The sequence below is a fragment of the Conger conger genome, unplaced genomic scaffold, assembly GCF_963514075.1.
Source record: "Conger conger unplaced genomic scaffold, fConCon1.1 SCAFFOLD_37, whole genome shotgun sequence".
Lineage (NCBI taxonomy): Eukaryota > Metazoa > Chordata > Actinopteri > Anguilliformes > Congridae > Conger > Conger conger.
The window spans coordinates 524,453-539,997 of NW_026890511.1; positions in this window are offsets into that span (position 1 = coordinate 524,453).

The following is a 15,545-nucleotide window of genomic DNA, read 5'->3' on the forward strand; positions in this document are numbered from 1 at the left end:
AGGCTGAGTGGAGTGCAGGTTCCCAGGCAGAGTGGGACTGGAAGTGCACAGGCTGAGTGGAGTGAATGTGCCCAGGCTGAATGGAGTGGAAGTGCCCAGGCTGAGTGGAGTGCAGGTTCCCAGGCAGAGTGGGATTGGAAGTGCCCAGGCTGAGTGGAGTGAATGTACCCAGGCTGAGTGGAGTGGAGGTGCCCAGGCTGAGTGGAGTGCAGGTTCCCAGGCAGAGTGGGATTGGAAGTGCCCAGGCTGAGTGGAGTGAATGAGCCCAGGCTGAGTGGAGTGGAGGTGCCCAGGGTGAGTGGAGTTGGGGTTCCCTGGCAGAGTGGGACTGGAAGTGCCCAGGCTGAGTGGAGTGAATGTGCCCAGGCTGAATGGAGTGGAAGTGCCCAGGCTGAGTGGAGTGCAGGTTCCCAGGCAGAGTGGGATTGGAAGTGCCCAGGCTGAGTGGAGTGAATGTACCCAGGCTGAGTGGAGTGGAGGTGCCCAGGCTGAGTGGAGTGCAGGTTCCCAGGCAGAGTGGGATTGGAAGTGCCCAGGCTGAGTGGAGTGAATGTGCCCAGGCTGAGTGGAGTGGAGGTGCCCAGGGTGAGTGGAGTTGGGGTTCCCTGGCAGAGTGGGACTGGAAGTGCCAACGCTGAGTGGAGTGAATGTGCCCTGGCTGAGTGGATTGGAGGTGCCCAGGCTGAGTGGAGTGGAGGTGCCCAGGCCGAGTGGAGTGCAGGTTCCCAGGCAGAGTGGGACTGGAAGTGCCCAGGCTGAGTGGAGTGAATGTGCCCAGGCTGAATGGAGTGGAAGTGCCCAGGCTGAGTGGAGTGCAGGTTCCCAGGCAGAGTGGGATTGGAAGTGCCCAGGCTGAGTGGAGTGAATGTACCCAGGCTGAGTGGAGTGGAGGTGCCCAGGCTGAGTGGAGTGCAGGTTCCCAGGCAGAGTGGGATTGGAAGTGCCCAGTCTGAGTGGAGTGAATGTGCCCAGGCTGAGTGGAGTGGAGGTGCCCAGGGTGAGTGGAGTTGGGGTTCCCTGGCAGAGTGGGACTGGAAGTGCCAACGCTGAGTGCAGTGAATGTGCCCTGGCTGAGTGGAGTGGAGGTGCCCAGGCTGAATGGGAGTCAATTTGCGTAGACAGAGTGGACTGAATGTGCCCGGCCGCCGGAGCCCGAAACGTGCGTTTACCCATTGCCTTGAATGGGCGCGGAGAGAGGGGGGCGCTTTTTGGCACCGGGCTGAGTGGAGTGAATGTGCCCAGGCAGAGTGGGATTGGAAGTGCCCAGGCTGAGTGGAGTGGAGGTGCCCAGGCTGAGTGGAGTTGGGGTTCCCTGGCAGAGTGGGACTGGAAGTGCCAAGGCTGAGTGGAGTGAATGTGCCCAGGCTGAGTGGAGTGGAGGTGCCCAGGCTGAGTGGAGTGCAGGTTCCCAGGCAGAGTGGGATTGGAAGTGCCCAGGCTGAGTGGAGTGAATGTACCCAGGCTGAGTGGAGTGCAGGTGCCCAGGCTGAGTGGAGTGCAGGTTCCCAGGCAGAGTGGGATTGGAAGTGCCCAGGCTGAGTGGAGTGAATGTGCCCAGGCTGAGTGGAGTGGAGGTGCCCAGGCCGAGTGGAGTGCAGGTTGCCAGGCGGAGTGGGACTGCAAGTGCCCAAGCGGAATGGAGTGAATGTGCCCAGGCTGAATGGGAGTCAATGTGCCTAGACAGAGTGGACTGAATGTGCCCGGCCGCCAAGCCCGAAACATGCGTTTCCCCATTGCCTTGAATGGGCGCGGAGAGAGGGCGGCGCTTTTTGGCTCGTGGCGCGGGCACCGTTGCGCCAAAGCGTCAAGTGTCACACCTCCCCGTGCTCGGGGCGGCCCCTTGGAGCTAACTGGCCGGGTCGGGAGGGGCTGCGAGGCCGCCCAGGAGAACGGGTCCAAACCGCGTTCCGATCGGACGAGAATTGAGGGCGGGGCACAGTTCCGCGGTTCACTTTCCGCCCGGGCAAAGGGCCTATAACTTGCGGCGGGGGGGCTTAAGAGTGGGCCTCCGCGAGTCGGGTGGAGAGCCGGGTATGGAGAGGAGTAGCGGAGGTCCCCAGGCAGAGTGGGAGTGGAGGTTCCTGGGCAGAGTGGGACTGGAAGTGCCCAGGCTGAGTGGAGTGAATGTGCCCAGGCTGAGTGGAGTGAATGTGCCCAGACTGAGTGGAGTGGAGGTGCCCAGGCTGAGTGGAGTGCAGGTTCCCAGGCAGAGTGGGACTGGAAGTGCCCAGGCTGAGTGGAGTGAATGTGCCCAGGCTGAATGGAGTGGAAGTGCCCAGGCTGAGTGGAGTGGAGGTGCTCAGGCCGAGTGGAGTGCAGGTTCCCAGGCAGAGCGGGACTGGAAGTGCCCAGGTTGAGTGGAGTGAATGTGCCCAGGCTGAATGGAGTGGAGGTGCCCAGGCTGAGTGGTGTTGGGGTTCCCTGGCAGAGTGGGACTGGAAGAGCCAAGGCTGAGTGGAGTGAATGTGCCCAGGCAGAGTGGAGTGGAGGTGCCCAGGCTGAGTGGAGTGCAGGTTCCCAGGCATAGTGGGATTGGAAGTGCCCAGGCTGAGTGGAGTGAATGTACCCAGGCTGAGTGGAGTGCAGGTGCCCAGGCTGAGTGGAGTGCAGGTTCCCAGGCAGAGTGGGATTGGAAGTGCCCAGTCTGAGTGGAGTGAATGTGCCCAGGCTGAGTGGAGTGGAGGTGCCCAGGCCGAGTGGAGTGCAGGTTCCCAGGCAGAGTGGGACTGGATGTGCCCAGGCGGAGTGGAGTGAATGTGCCCAGGCTGAATGGGAGTCAATGTGCGTAGACAGAGTGGACTGAATGTGCCCGGCCGTCGGAGCCCGAAACGTGCGTTTCCCCATTGCCTTGAATGGGCGCGGAGAGAGGGGGGCGCTTTTTGGCACCGGGCTGAGTGGAGTGAATGTGCCCAGGCAGAGTGGGATTGGAAGTGCCCAGGCTGAGTGAAGTGAATGTGCCCAAGGTGAATGCAGTGGAAGTGCCCAGGCTGAGTGGAGTGCAGGTTCCCAGGCAGAGTGGGATTGGAAGTGCCCAGGCTGAGTGGAGTGAATGTACCCAGGCTGAGTGGAGTGGAGGTGCCCAGGCTGAGTGGAGTGCAGGTTCCCAGGCAGAGTGGGATTGGAAGTGCCCAGGCTGAGTGGAGTGGAGGTGCCCAGGCTGAGTGGAGTTGGGGTTCCCTGGCAGAGTGGGACTGGAAGTGCCAAGGCTGAGTGGAGTGAATGTTCCCAGGCTGAGTGGAGTGGAGGTGCCCAGGCTGAGTGGAGTGCAGGTTCCCAGGCAGAGTGGGATTGGAAGTGCCCAGGCTGAGTGGAGTGAATGTACCCAGGCTGAGTGGAGTGCAGGTGCCCAGGCTGAGTGGAGTGCAGGTTCCCTGGCAGAGTGGGATTGGAAGTGCCCAGGCTGAGTGGAGTGAATGTGCCCAGGCTGAATGGGAGTCAATGTGCCTAGAAAGAGTGGACTGAATATGCCCGGCCGCCGGAGCCCGAAACGTGCGTTTCCGCATTGCCTTGAATGGGCGCGGAGAGAGGGCGGCGCTTTTTGTCTCGTGGCGCGGGCACCGTTGCGCCAAAGCGTCAAGTGTCACACCTCCCCGTGCTCGGGGCGGCCCCTTGGAGCTAACTGGCCGGGTCGGGAGGGGCTGCGAGGCCGCCCAGGAGAACGGGTCCAAACCGCGTTCCGATCGGACGAGAATTGAGGGCGGGGCACAGTTCCGCGGTTCACTTTCCGCCCGGGCAAAGGGCCTATAACTTGCGGCGGGTAGGGCTTAAGAGTGGGCCCCGCGAGTCGGGTGGAGAGCCGGGTGTGGAGAGGAGTAGCGGAGGTCCCCAGGCAGAGTGGGAGTGGAGGTTCCTGGGCAGAGTGGGACTGGAAGTGCCCAGGCTGAGTGGAGTGAATGTGCCCAGGCTGAGTGGAGTGAATGTGCCCAGACTGAGTGGAGTGGAGGTGCCCAGGCTGAGTGGAGTGCAGGTTCCCAGGCAGAGTGGGACTGGAAGTGCCCAGGCTGAGTGGAGTGAATGTGCCCAGGCTGAATGGAGTGGAGGTGCCCAGGCTGAGTGGAGTGCAGGTTCCCAGGCAGAGTGGGACTGGAAGTGCCCAGGCTGAGTGGAGTGAATGTGCCCAGGCTGAGTGGAGTGATTGTGCCCAGACTGAGTGGAGTGGAGGTGCCCAGGCTGAGTGGAGTGCAGGTTCCCAGGCAGAGTGGGACTGGAAGTGCCCAGGCTGAGTGGAGTGAATGTGCCCAGGCTGAATGGAGTGGAAGTGCCCAGGCTGAGTGGAGTGCAGGTTCCCAGGCAGAGTGGGATTGGAAGTGCCCAGGCTGAGTGGAGTGAATGTACCCAGGCTGAGTGGAGTGGAGGTGCCCAGGCTGAGTGGAGTGCAGGTTCCCAGGCAGAGTGGGATTGGAAGTGCCCAGGCTGAGTGAGGTGAATGTGCCCAGGCTGAGTGGAGTGGAGGTGCCCAGGGTGAGTGTAGTTGGGGTTCCCTGGGAGAGTGGGACTGGAAGTGCCAACGCTGAGTGGAGTGAATGTGCCCTGGCTGAGTGGAGTGGAGGTGCCCAGGCTGAGTGGAGTGGAGGTGCCCAGGCCGAGTGGAGTGCAGGTTCCCAGGCAGAGTGGGACTGGAAGTGCCCAGGTTGAGTGGAGTGAATGTGCCCAGGCTGAGTGGAGTGGAGGTGCCCAGGCTGAGTGGAGTGCAGGTTCCCAGGCAGTGTGGGATTGGAAGTGCCCAGGCTGAGTGGAGTGAATGTACCCAGGCTGAGTGGAGTGCAGGTGCCCAGGCTGAGTGGAGTGCAGGTTCCCAGGCAGAGTGGGATTGGAAGTGCCCAGGCTGAGTGGAGTGAATGTGCCCAGGCTGAGTGGAGTGGAGGTGCCCAGGCCGAGTGGAGTGCAGGTTCCCTGGCAGAGTGGGACTAGAAGTGCCCAGGTTGAGTGGAGTGAATGTGCCCAGGCTGAGAGGAGTGGAGGTGCCCAGGCTGAGTGGAGTGGAGGTGCCCAGGCTGAGTGGAGTGCAGGTTCCCAGGCAGAGTGGGATTGGAAGTGCCCAGGCTGAGTTGAGTGAATGTACCCAGGCTGAGTGGAGTGCAGGTGCCCAGGCTGAGTGGAGTGCAGGTTCCCAGGCAGAGTGGGATTGGAAGTGCCCAGGCTGAGTGGAGTGAATGTGCCCAGGCTGAGTGGAGTGCAGGTGCCCAGGCTGAGTGGAATGCAGGTTCCCAGGAAGAGTGGGATTGGAAGAGCCCAGGCTGAGTGGAGTGAATGTGCCCAGGCTGAGTGGAGTGGAGGTGCCCAGGCCGAGTGGAGTGCAGGTTCCCAGGCAGAGTGGGACTGGAAGTGCCAAGGCGGAGTGGAGTGAATGTGCCCAGGCTGAATGGGAGTCAATTTGCGTAGACAGAGTGGACTGAATGTGCCCGGCCGCCGGAGTCCGAAACGTGCGTTTCCCCATTGCCTTGAATGGGCGCGGAGAGAGGGGGGCGATTTTTGGCACCGGGCTGAGTGGAGTGAATGTGCCCAGGCTGAGTGGAGTGGAGGTGCCCAGGCTGAGTGGAGTGCAGGTGCCCAGGCCGAGTGGAGTGCAGGTTCCCAGGCAGAGTGGGACTGGAAGTGCCCAGGCTGAGTGGAGTGAATGTACCCAGGCTGAGTGGAGTGGAGGTGCCCAGGCTGAGTGGAGTGCAGGTTCCCAGGCAGAGTGGGATTGGAAGTGCCCAGGCTGAGTGGAGTGAATGTGCCCAGGCTGAGTGGAGTGGAGGTGCCCAGGCTGAGTGGAGTTGGGGTTCCCTGGCAGAGTGGGACTGGAAGTGCCAAGGCTGAGTGGAGTGAATGTGCCCAGGCTGAGTGGAGTGGAAGTGCCCAGGCTGAGTGGAGTGCAGGTTCCCAGGCAGAGTGGGATTGGAAGTGCCCAGGCTGAGTGGAGTGAATGTACCCAGGCTGAGTGGAGTGGAGGTGCCCAGGCTGAGTGGAGTGCAGGTTCCCAGGCAGAGTGGGATTGGAAGTGCCCAGGCTGAGTGGAGTGAATGTGCCCAGGCTGAGTGGAGTGGAGGTGCCCAGGCTGAGTGGAGTTGGGGTTCCCTGGCAGAGTGGGACTGGAAGTGCCAACGCTGAGTGGAGTGAATGTGCCCAGGCTGAGTGGAGTGCAGGTGCCCAGGCTGAGTGGAATGCAGGTTCCCAGGAAGAGTGGGATTGGAAGAGCCCAGGCTGAGTGGAGTGAATGTGCCCAGGCTGAGTGGAGTGGAGGTGCCCAGGCCGAGTGGAGTGCAGGTTCCCAGGCAGAGTGGGACTGGAAGTGCCAAGGCGGAGTGGAGTGAATGTGCCCAGGCTGAATGGGAGTCAATTTGCGTAGACAGAGTGGACTGAATGTGCCCGGCCGCCGGAGTCCGAAACGTGCGTTTCCCCATTGCCTTGAATGGGCGCGGAGAGAGGGGGGCGATTTTTGGCACCGGGCTGAGTGGAGTGAATGTGCCCAGGCTGAGTGGAGTGGAGGTGCCCAGGCTGAGTGGAGTGCAGGTGCCCAGGCCGAGTGGAGTGCAGGTTCCCAGGCAGAGTGGGACTGGAAGTGCCCAGGCTGAGTGGAGTGAATGTACCCAGGCTGAGTGGAGTGGAGGTGCCCAGGCTGAGTGGAGTGCAGGTTCCCAGGCAGAGTGGGATTGGAAGTGCCCAGGCTGAGTGGAGTGAATGTGCCCAGGCTGAGTGGAGTGGAGGTGCCCAGGCTGAGTGGAGTTGGGGTTCCCTGGCAGAGTGGGACTGGAAGTGCCAAGGCTGAGTGGAGTGAATGTGCCCAGGCTGAGTGGAGTGGAAGTGCCCAGGCTGAGTGGAGTGCAGGTTCCCAGGCAGAGTGGGATTGGAAGTGCCCAGGCTGAGTGGAGTGAATGTACCCAGGCTGAGTGGAGTGGAGGTGCCCAGGCTGAGTGGAGTGCAGGTTCCCAGGCAGAGTGGGATTGGAAGTGCCCAGGCTGAGTGGAGTGAATGTGCCCAGCCTGAGTGGAGTGGAGGTGCCCAGGCTGAGTGGAGTTGGGGTTCCCTGGCAGAGTGGGACTGGAAGTGCCAACGCTGAGTGGAGTGAATGTGCCCAGGCTGAGTGGAGTGAATGTGCCCAGGCTGAGTGGAGTGGAGGTGCCCAGGCCGAGTGGAGTGCAGGTTCCCAGGGAGAGTGGGACTGAAAGTGTCTGGGCTGAGTGGAGTGAATGTGCCCAGGCTGAGTGGAGTGAATGTACCCAGGCAGAGTGGAGTGGAGGTGCCCAGGCCGAGTGGAGTGCAGGTTCCCAGGCAGAGTGGGACTGGAAGTGCCCAGGCTGAGTGGAGTGAATGTACCCAGGCTGAGTGGAGTGGAGGTGCCCAGGCTGAGTGGAGTGCAGGTTCCCAGGCAGAGTGGGATTGGAAGTGCCCAGGCTGAGTGGAGTGAATGTGCCCAGGCTGAGTGGAGTGGAGGTGCCCAGGCTGAGTGGAGTTGGGGTTCCCTGGCAGAGTGGGACTGGAAGTGCCAAGGCTGAGTGGAGTGAATGTGCCCAGGCTGAGTGGAGTGATTGTGCCCAGAATGAGTGGAGTGGAGGTGCCCAGGCTGAGTTGAGTGCAGGTTCCCAGGCAGAGTGGGATTGGAAGTGCCCAGGCTGAGTGGAGTGAATGTGCCCAGGCTGAGTGGAGTGGAGGTGCCCAGGCTGAGTGGAGTTGGGGTTCCCTGGCAGAGTGGGACTGGAAGTGCCAACGCTGAGTGGAGTGAATGTGCCCAGGCTGAGTGGAGTGGAGGTGCCCAGGCCGAGTGGAGTGCAGGTTCCCAGGCAGAGTGGGACTGGAAGTGCCCAGGCGGAGTGGAGTGAATGTGCCCAGGCTGAATGGGAGTCAATGTGCGTAGATAGAGTGGACTGAATGTGCCCGGCCGCCTGAGCCCGAAACATGCGTTTCCCCATTGCCTTGAATGGGCGCGGAGAGAGGGGGGCGCTTTTTGGCACCGGGCTGAGTGGAGTGAATGTGTCCAGGCTGAATGGAGTGGAAGTGCCCAGGCTGAGTGGAGTGCAGGTTCCCAGGCAGAGTGGGATTGGAAGTGCCCAGGCTGAGTGGAGTGAATGTACCCAGGCTGAGTGGAGTGCAGGTGCCCAGGCTGAGTGGAGTGCAGGTTCCCAGGCAGAGTGTGATTGGAAGTGCCCAGGCTGAGTGGAGTGAATGTGCCCAGGCTGAATGGAGTGGAGGTGCCCAGGCTGAGTGGAGTGCAGGTTCCCAGGCAGAGTGGGACAGGAAGTTCCCAGGCTGAGTGGAGTGAATGTGCCCAGGCTGAGTGGAGTGATTGTGCCCAGACTGAGTGGAGTGGAGGAGCCCAGGCTGAGTGGAGTGCAGGTTCCCAGGCAGAGTGGGATTGGAAGTGCCCAGGCTGAGTGGAGTGAATGAACCCAGGCTGAGTGGAGTGCAGGTGCCCAGGCTGAGTGGAGTGCAGGTTCCCAGGCAGACTGGGATTGGAAGTGCCCAGGCTGAGTGGAGGTGCTCAGGCTGAGTGGAGTTGGGGTTCCCTGGCAGAGTGGGACTGGAAGTGCCAAGGCTGAGTGGAGTGAATGTGCCCAGGCTGAATGGGTGTCAATGTGCCTAGACAGAGTGGACTGAATGTGCAGGTTCCCAGGCAGAGTGGGACTGGAAGTGCCCAGGCTGAGTGGAGTGAATGTGCCCAGGCTGAATGGAGTGGAAGTGCCCAGGCTGAGTGGAGTGCAGGTTCCCAGGCAGAGTGGGATTGGAAGTGCCCAGGCTGAGTGGAGTGAATGTACCCAGGCAGAGTGGAGTGCAGGTGCCCAGGCTGAGTGGGATTGGAAGTGCCAAGGCTGAGTGGAGTGAATGTGCCCAGGCTGAGTGGAGTGGAGGTGCCCAGGCCGAGTGGAGTGCAGGTTCCCAGGCAGAGTGGGACTGGAAGTGCCCAGGCGGAGTGGAGTGAATGTGCCCAGGCTGAATGGGAGTCAATTTGCGTAGACAGAGTGGACTGAATGTGCCCGGCCGCCGGAGCCCGAAACGTGCGTTTCCCCATTGCCTTGAATGGGCGCGGAGAGAGGGGGGCGCTTTTTGGCACCGGGCTGAGTGGAGTGAATGTGCCCAGGCAGAGTGGGATTGGAAGTGCCCAGGCTGAGTGGAGTGGAGGTGCCCAGGCTGAGTGGAGTTGGGGTTCCCTGGCAGAGTGGGACTGGAAGTGCCAAGGCTGAGTGGAGTGAATGTGCCCAGGCTGAGTGGAGTGGAGGTGCCCAGGCTGAGTGGAGTGCAGGTTCCCAGGCAGAGTGGGATTGGAAGTGCCCAGGCTGAGTGGAGTGAATGTACCCAGGCTGAGTGGAGTGCAGGTGCCCAGGCTGAGTGGAGTGCAGGTTCCCAGGCAGAGTGGGATTGGAAGTGCCCAGGCTGAGTGGAGTGAATGTGCCCAGGCTGAGTGGAGTGGAGGTGCCCAGGCCGAGTGGAGTGTAGGTTGCCAGGCAGAGTGGGACTGGAAGTGCCCAAGCGGAGTGGAGTGAATGTGCCCAGGCTGAATGGGAGTCAATGTGCCTAGACAGAGTGGACTGAATGTGCCCGGCCGCCAAGCCCGAAACATGCGTTTCCCCATTGCCTTGAATGGGCGCGGAGAGAGGGCGGCGCTTTTTGGCTCGTGGCGCGGGCACCGTTGCGCCAAAGCGTCAAGTGTCACACCTCCCCGTGCTCGGGGCGGCCCCTTGGAGCTAACTGGCCGGGTCGGGAGGGGCTGCGAGGCCGCCCAGGAGAACGGGTCCAAACCGCGTTCCGATCGGACGAGAATTGAGGGCGGGGCACAGTTCCGCGGTTCACTTTCCGCCCGGGCAAAGGGCCTATAACTTGCGGCGGGGGGGCTTAAGAGTGGGCCTCCGCGAGTCGGGTGGAGAGCCGGGTATGGAGAGGAGTAGCGGAGGTCCCCAGGCAGAGTGGGAGTGGAGGTTCCTGGGCAGAGTGGGACTGGAAGTGCCCAGGCTGAGTGGAGTGAATGTGCCCAGGCTGAGTGGAGTGAATGTGCCCAGACTGAGTGGAGTGGAGGTGCCCAGGCTGAGTGGAGTGCAGGTTCCCAGGCAGAGTGGGACTGGAAGTGCCCAGGCTGAGTGGAGTGAATGTGCCCAGGCTGAATGGGAGTGGAAGTGCCCAGGCTGAGTGGAGTGGAGGTGCTCAGGCCGAGTGGAGTGCAGGTTCCCAGGCAGAGCGGGACTGGAAGTGCCCAGGTTGAGTGGAGTGAATGTGCCCAGGCTGAATGGAGTGGAGGTGCCCAGGCTGAGAGGTGTTGGGGTTCCCTGGCAGAGTGGGACTGGAAGAGCCAAGGCTGAGTGGAGTGAATGTGCCCAGGCAGAGTGGAGTGGAGGTGCCCAGGCTGAGTGGAGTGCAGGTTCCCAGGCAGAGTGGGATTGGAAGTGCCCAGGCTGAGTGGAGTGAATGTACCCAGGCTGAGTGGAGTGGAGGTGCCCAGGCTGAGTGGAGTGCAGGTTCCCAGGCAGAGTGGGATTGGAAGTGCCCAGTCTGAGTGGAGTGAATGTGCCCAGGCTGAGTGGAGTGGAGGTGCCCAGGCCGAGTGGAGTGCAGGTTCCCAGGCAGAGTGGGACTGGATGTGCCCAGGCGGAGTGGAGTGAATGTGCCCAGGCTGAATGGGAGTCAATGTGCGTAGACAGAGTGGACTGAATGTGCCCGGCCGTCGGAGCCCGAAACGTGCGTTTCCCCATTGCCTTGAATGGGCGCGGAGAGAGGGGGGCGCTTTTTGGCACCGGGCTGAGTGGAGTGAATGTGCCCAGGCAGAGTGGGATTGGAAGTGCCCAGGCTGAGTGAAGTGAATGTGCCCAAGGTGAATGCAGTGGAGGTGCCCAGGCTGAGTGGAGTGCAGGTTCCCAGGCAGAGTGGGATTGGAAGTGCCCAGGCTGAGTGGAGTGAATGTACCCAGGCTGAGTGGAGTGGAGGTGCCCAGGCTGAGTGGAGTGCAGGTTCCCAGGCAGAGTGGGATTGGAAGTGCCCAGGCTGAGTGGAGTGGAGGTGCCCAGGCTGAGTGGAGTTGGGGTTCCCTGGCAGAGTGGGATTGGAAGTGCCCAGGCTGAGTGGAGTGAATGTACCCAGGCTGAGTGGAGTGGAGGTGCCCAGGCTGAGTGGAGTGCAGGTTCCCAGGCAGAGTGGGATTGGAAGTGCCCAGGCTGAGTGAGGTGAATGTGCCCAGGCTGAGTGGAGTGGAGGTGCCCAGGGTGAGTGGAGTTGGGGTTCCCTGGGAGAGTGGGACTGGAAGTGCCAACGCTGAGTGGAGTGAAAGTGCCCTGGCTGAGTGGAGTGGAGGTGCCCAGGCTGAGTGGAGTGGAGGTGCCCAGGCCGAGTGGAGTGCAGGTTCCCAGGCAGAGTGGGACTGGAAGTGCCCAGGTTGAGTGGAGTGAATGTGCCCAGGCTGAGTGGAGTGGAGGTGCCCAGGCTGAGTGGAGTTGGGGTTCCCTGGCAGAGTGGGACTGGAAGTGCCAAGGCTGAGTGGAGTGAATGTGCCCAGGCTGAGTGGAGTGGAGGTGCCCAGGCTGAGTGGAGTGCAGGTTCCCAGGCAGTGTGGGATTGGAAGTGCCCAGGCTGAGTGGAGTGAATGTACCCAGGCTGAGTGGAGTGCAGGTGCCCAGGCTGAGTGGAGTGCAGGTTCCCAGGCAGAGTGGGATTGGAAGTGCCCAGGCTGAGTGGAGTGAATGTGCCCAGGCTGAGTGGAGTGGAGGTGCCCAGGCCGAGTGGAGTGCAGGTTCCCAGGCAGAGTGGGACTGGATGTGCCCAGGCGGAGTGGAGTGAATGTGCCCAGGCTGAATGGCAGTCAATGTGCGTAGACAGAGTGGACTGAATGTGCCCGGCCGCCGGAGCCCGAAACGTGCGTTTCCCCATTGCCTTGAATGGGCGCGGAGAGAGGGGGGCGCTTTTTGGCACCGGGTTGAGTGGAGTGAATGTGCCCAGGCTGAGTGGAGTGGAGGTGCCCAGGCTGAGTGGAGTAGAGGTGCCCAGGCCGAGTGGGTGCAGGTTCCCAGGCAGAGTGGGACTGGAAGTGCCAAGGCTGAGTGGAGTGAATGTGCCCAGGCTGAGTGGAGTGGAGGTGCCCAGGCTGAGTGGAGTTGGGGTTCCGTGGCAGAGTGGGACTGGAAGTGCCCAGGCTGAGTGGAGTGAATGTGCCCAGGCTGAGTGCAGTGGAGGTGCCAAGGCTGAGTGGAGTGCAGGTTCCCAGGCAGAGTGGGATTGGAAGTACCCAGGCTGAGTGGAGTGAATGTACGCAGGCTGAGTGGAGTGCAGGTGCCCAGGCTGAGTGGAGTGCAGGTTCCCAGGCAGAGTGGGATTGGAAGTGCCCAGGCTGAATGGAGTGAATGTGCCCAGGCTGAGTGGAGTGGAGGTGCCCAGGCTGAGTGGAGTGCAGGTTCCCAGGCAGAGTGGGACTGGAAGTGCCCAGGCGGAGTGGAGTGAATGTGGCCAGGCTGAATGTGAGTCAATGTGCCTAGACAGAGTGGACTGAATGTGCCCGGCCGCCGGAGCCCGAAACGTGCGTTTCCCCATTGCCTTGAATGGGCGCGGAGAGAGGGCGGCGATTTTTGGCTCGTGGCGCGGGCACCGTTGCGCCAAAGCGTCAAGTGTCACACCTCCCCGTGCTCGGGGCGGCCCCTTGGAGCTAACTGGCCGGGTTGGGAGGGGCAACGAGGCCGCCCAGGAGAACGGGTCCAAACCGCGTTCCGATCGGACGAGAATTGAGGGCGGGGCACAGTTCCGCGGTTCACTTTCCGCCCGGGCAAAGGGCCTATAACTTGCGGCAGGGGGACTTAAGAGTGGGCCCCCGCGAGTCGGGTGGAGAGCCGGGTGTGGAGAGGAGTAGCGGAGGTCCCCAGGCAGAGTGGGAGTGGAGGTTCCTGGGCAGAGTGGGACTGGAAGTGCCCAGGCTGAGTGGAGTGAATGTGCCCAGGCTGAGTGGAGTGAATGTGCCCAGACTGAGTGGAGTGGAGGTGCCCAGGCTGAGTGGAGTGCAGGTTCCCAGGCAGAGTGGGACTGGAAGTGCCCAGGCTGAGTGGAGTGAATGTGCCCAGGCTGAATGGAGTGGAGGTGCCCAGGCTGAGTGGAGTGCAGGTTCCCAGGCAGAGTGGGACTGGAAGTGCCCAGGCTGAGTGGAGTGAATGTGCCGAGGCTGAGTGGAGTGATTGTGCCCAGAATGAGTGGAGTGGAGGTGCCCAGGCTGAGTGGAGTGCAGGTTCCCAGGCAGAGTGGGACTGGAAGTGCCCAGGCTGAGTGGAGTGAATGTGCCAAGGCTGAATGGAGTGGAAGTGCCCAGGCTGAGTGGAGTGCAGGTTCCCAGGCAGAGTGGGATTGGAAGTGCCCAGGCTGAGTGGAGTGAATGTACCCAGGCTGAGTGGAGTGGAGGTGCCCAGGCTGAGTGGAGTGCAGGTTCCCAGGCAGAGTGGGATTGGAAGTGCCCAGGCTGAGTGGAGTGAATGTGCCCAGGCTGAGTGGAGTGGAGGTGCCTAGACAGAGTGGACTGAATGTGCCCGGCCGCCGGAGCCCGAAACGTGCGTTTCCCCATTGCCTTGAATGGGCGCGGAGAGAGGGCGGCGATTTTTGGCTCGTGGCGCGGGCACCGTTGCGCCAAAGCGTCAAGTGTCACACCTCCCCGTGCTCGGGGCGGCCCCTTGGAGCTAACTGGCCGGGTTGGGAGGGGCAACGAGGCCGCCCAGGAGAACGGGTCCAAACCGCGTTCCGATCGGACGAGAATTGAGGGCGGGGCACAGTTCCGCGGTTCACTTTCCGCCGGGGCAAAGGGCCTATAACTTGCGGCAGGGGGACTTAAGAGTGGGCCCCCGCGAGTCGGGTGGAGAGCCGGGTGTGGAGAGGAGTAGCGGAGGTCCCCAGGCAGAGTGGGAGTGGAGGTTCCTGGGCAGAGTGGGACTGGAAGTGCCCAGGCTGAGTGGAGTGAATGTGCCCAGGCTGAGTGGAGTGAATGTGCCCAGACTGAGTGGAGTGGAGGTGCCCAGGCTGAGTGGAGTGCAGGTTCCCAGGCAGAGTGGGACTGGAAGTGCCCAGGCTGAGTGGAGTGAATGTGCCCAGGCTGAATGGAGTGGAGGTGCCCAGGCTGAGTGGAGTGCAGGTTCCCAGGCAGAGTGGGACTGGAAGTGCCCAGGCTGAGTGGAGTGAATGTGCCGAGGCTGAGTGGAGTGATTGTGCCCAGAATGAGTGGAGTGGAGGTGCCCAGGCTGAGTGGAGTGCAGGTTCCCAGGCAGAGTGGGACTGGAAGTGCCCAGGCTGAGTGGAGTGAATGTGCCAAGGCTGAATGGAGTGGAAGTGCCCAGGCTGAGTGGAGTGCAGGTTCCCAGGCAGAGTGGGATTGGAAGTGCCCAGGCTGAGTGGAGTGAATGTACCCAGGCTGAGTGGAGTGGAGGTGCCCAGGCTGAGTGGAGTGCAGGTTCCCAGGCAGAGTGGGATTGGAAGTGCCCAGGCTGAGTGGAGTGAATGTGCCCAGGCTGAGTGGAGTGGAGGTGCCCAGGCTGAGTGGGACTGGAAGTGCCCAGGCTGAGTGGAGTGAATGTGCCGAGGCTGAGTGGAGTGATTGTGCCCAGAATGAGTGGAGTGGAGGTGCCCAGGCTGAGTGGAGTGCAGGTTCCCAGGCAGAGTGGGACTGGAAGTGCCCAGGCTGAGTGGAGTGAATGTGCCCAGAATGAGTGGAGTGGAAGTGCCCAGGCTGAGTGGAGTGCAGGTTCCCAGGCAGAGTGGGATTGGAAGTGCCCAGGCTGAGTGGAGTGAATGTACCCAGGCTGAGTGGAGTGGAGGTGCCCAGGCTGAGTGGAGTGCAGGTTCCCAGGCAGAGTGGGATTGGAAGTGCCCAGGCTGAGTGGAGTGAATGTACCCAGGCTGAGTGGAGTGGAGGTGCCCAGGCTGAGTGGAGTGCAGGTTCCCAGGCAGAGTGGGATTGGAAGTGCCCAGGCTGAGTGGAGTGAATGTGCCCAGGCTGAGTGGAGTGGAGGTGCCTAGACAGAGTGGACTGAATGTGCCCGGCCGCCGGAGCCCGAAACGTGCGTTTCCCCATTGCCTTGAATGGGCGCGGAGAGAGGGCGGCGATTTTTGGCTCGTGGCGCGGGCACCGTTGCGCCAAAGCGTCAAGTGTCACACCTCCCCGTGCTCGGGGCGGCCCCTTGGAGCTAACTGGCCGGGTCGGGAGGGGCAACGAGGCCGCCCAGGAGAACGGGTCCAAACCGCGTTCCGATCGGACGAGAATTGAGGGCGGGGCACAGTTCCGCGGTTCACTTTCCGCCGGGGCAAAGGGCCTATAACTTGCGGCAGGGGGACTTAAGAGTGGGCCCCCGCGAGTCGGGTGGAGAGCCGGGTGTGGAGAGGAGTAGCGGAGGTCCCCAGGCAGAGTGGGAGTGGAGGTTCCTGGGCAGAGTGGGACTGGAAGTGCCCAGGCTGAGTGGAGTGAATGTGCCCAGGCTGAGTGGAGTGAATGTGCCCAGACTGAGTGGAGTGGAGGTGCCCAGGCTGAGTGGAGTGCAGGTTCCCAGGCAGAGTGGGACTGGAAGTGCCCAGGCTGAGTGGAGTGAATGTGCCCAGGCTGAATGGAGTGGAGGTGCCCAGGCTGA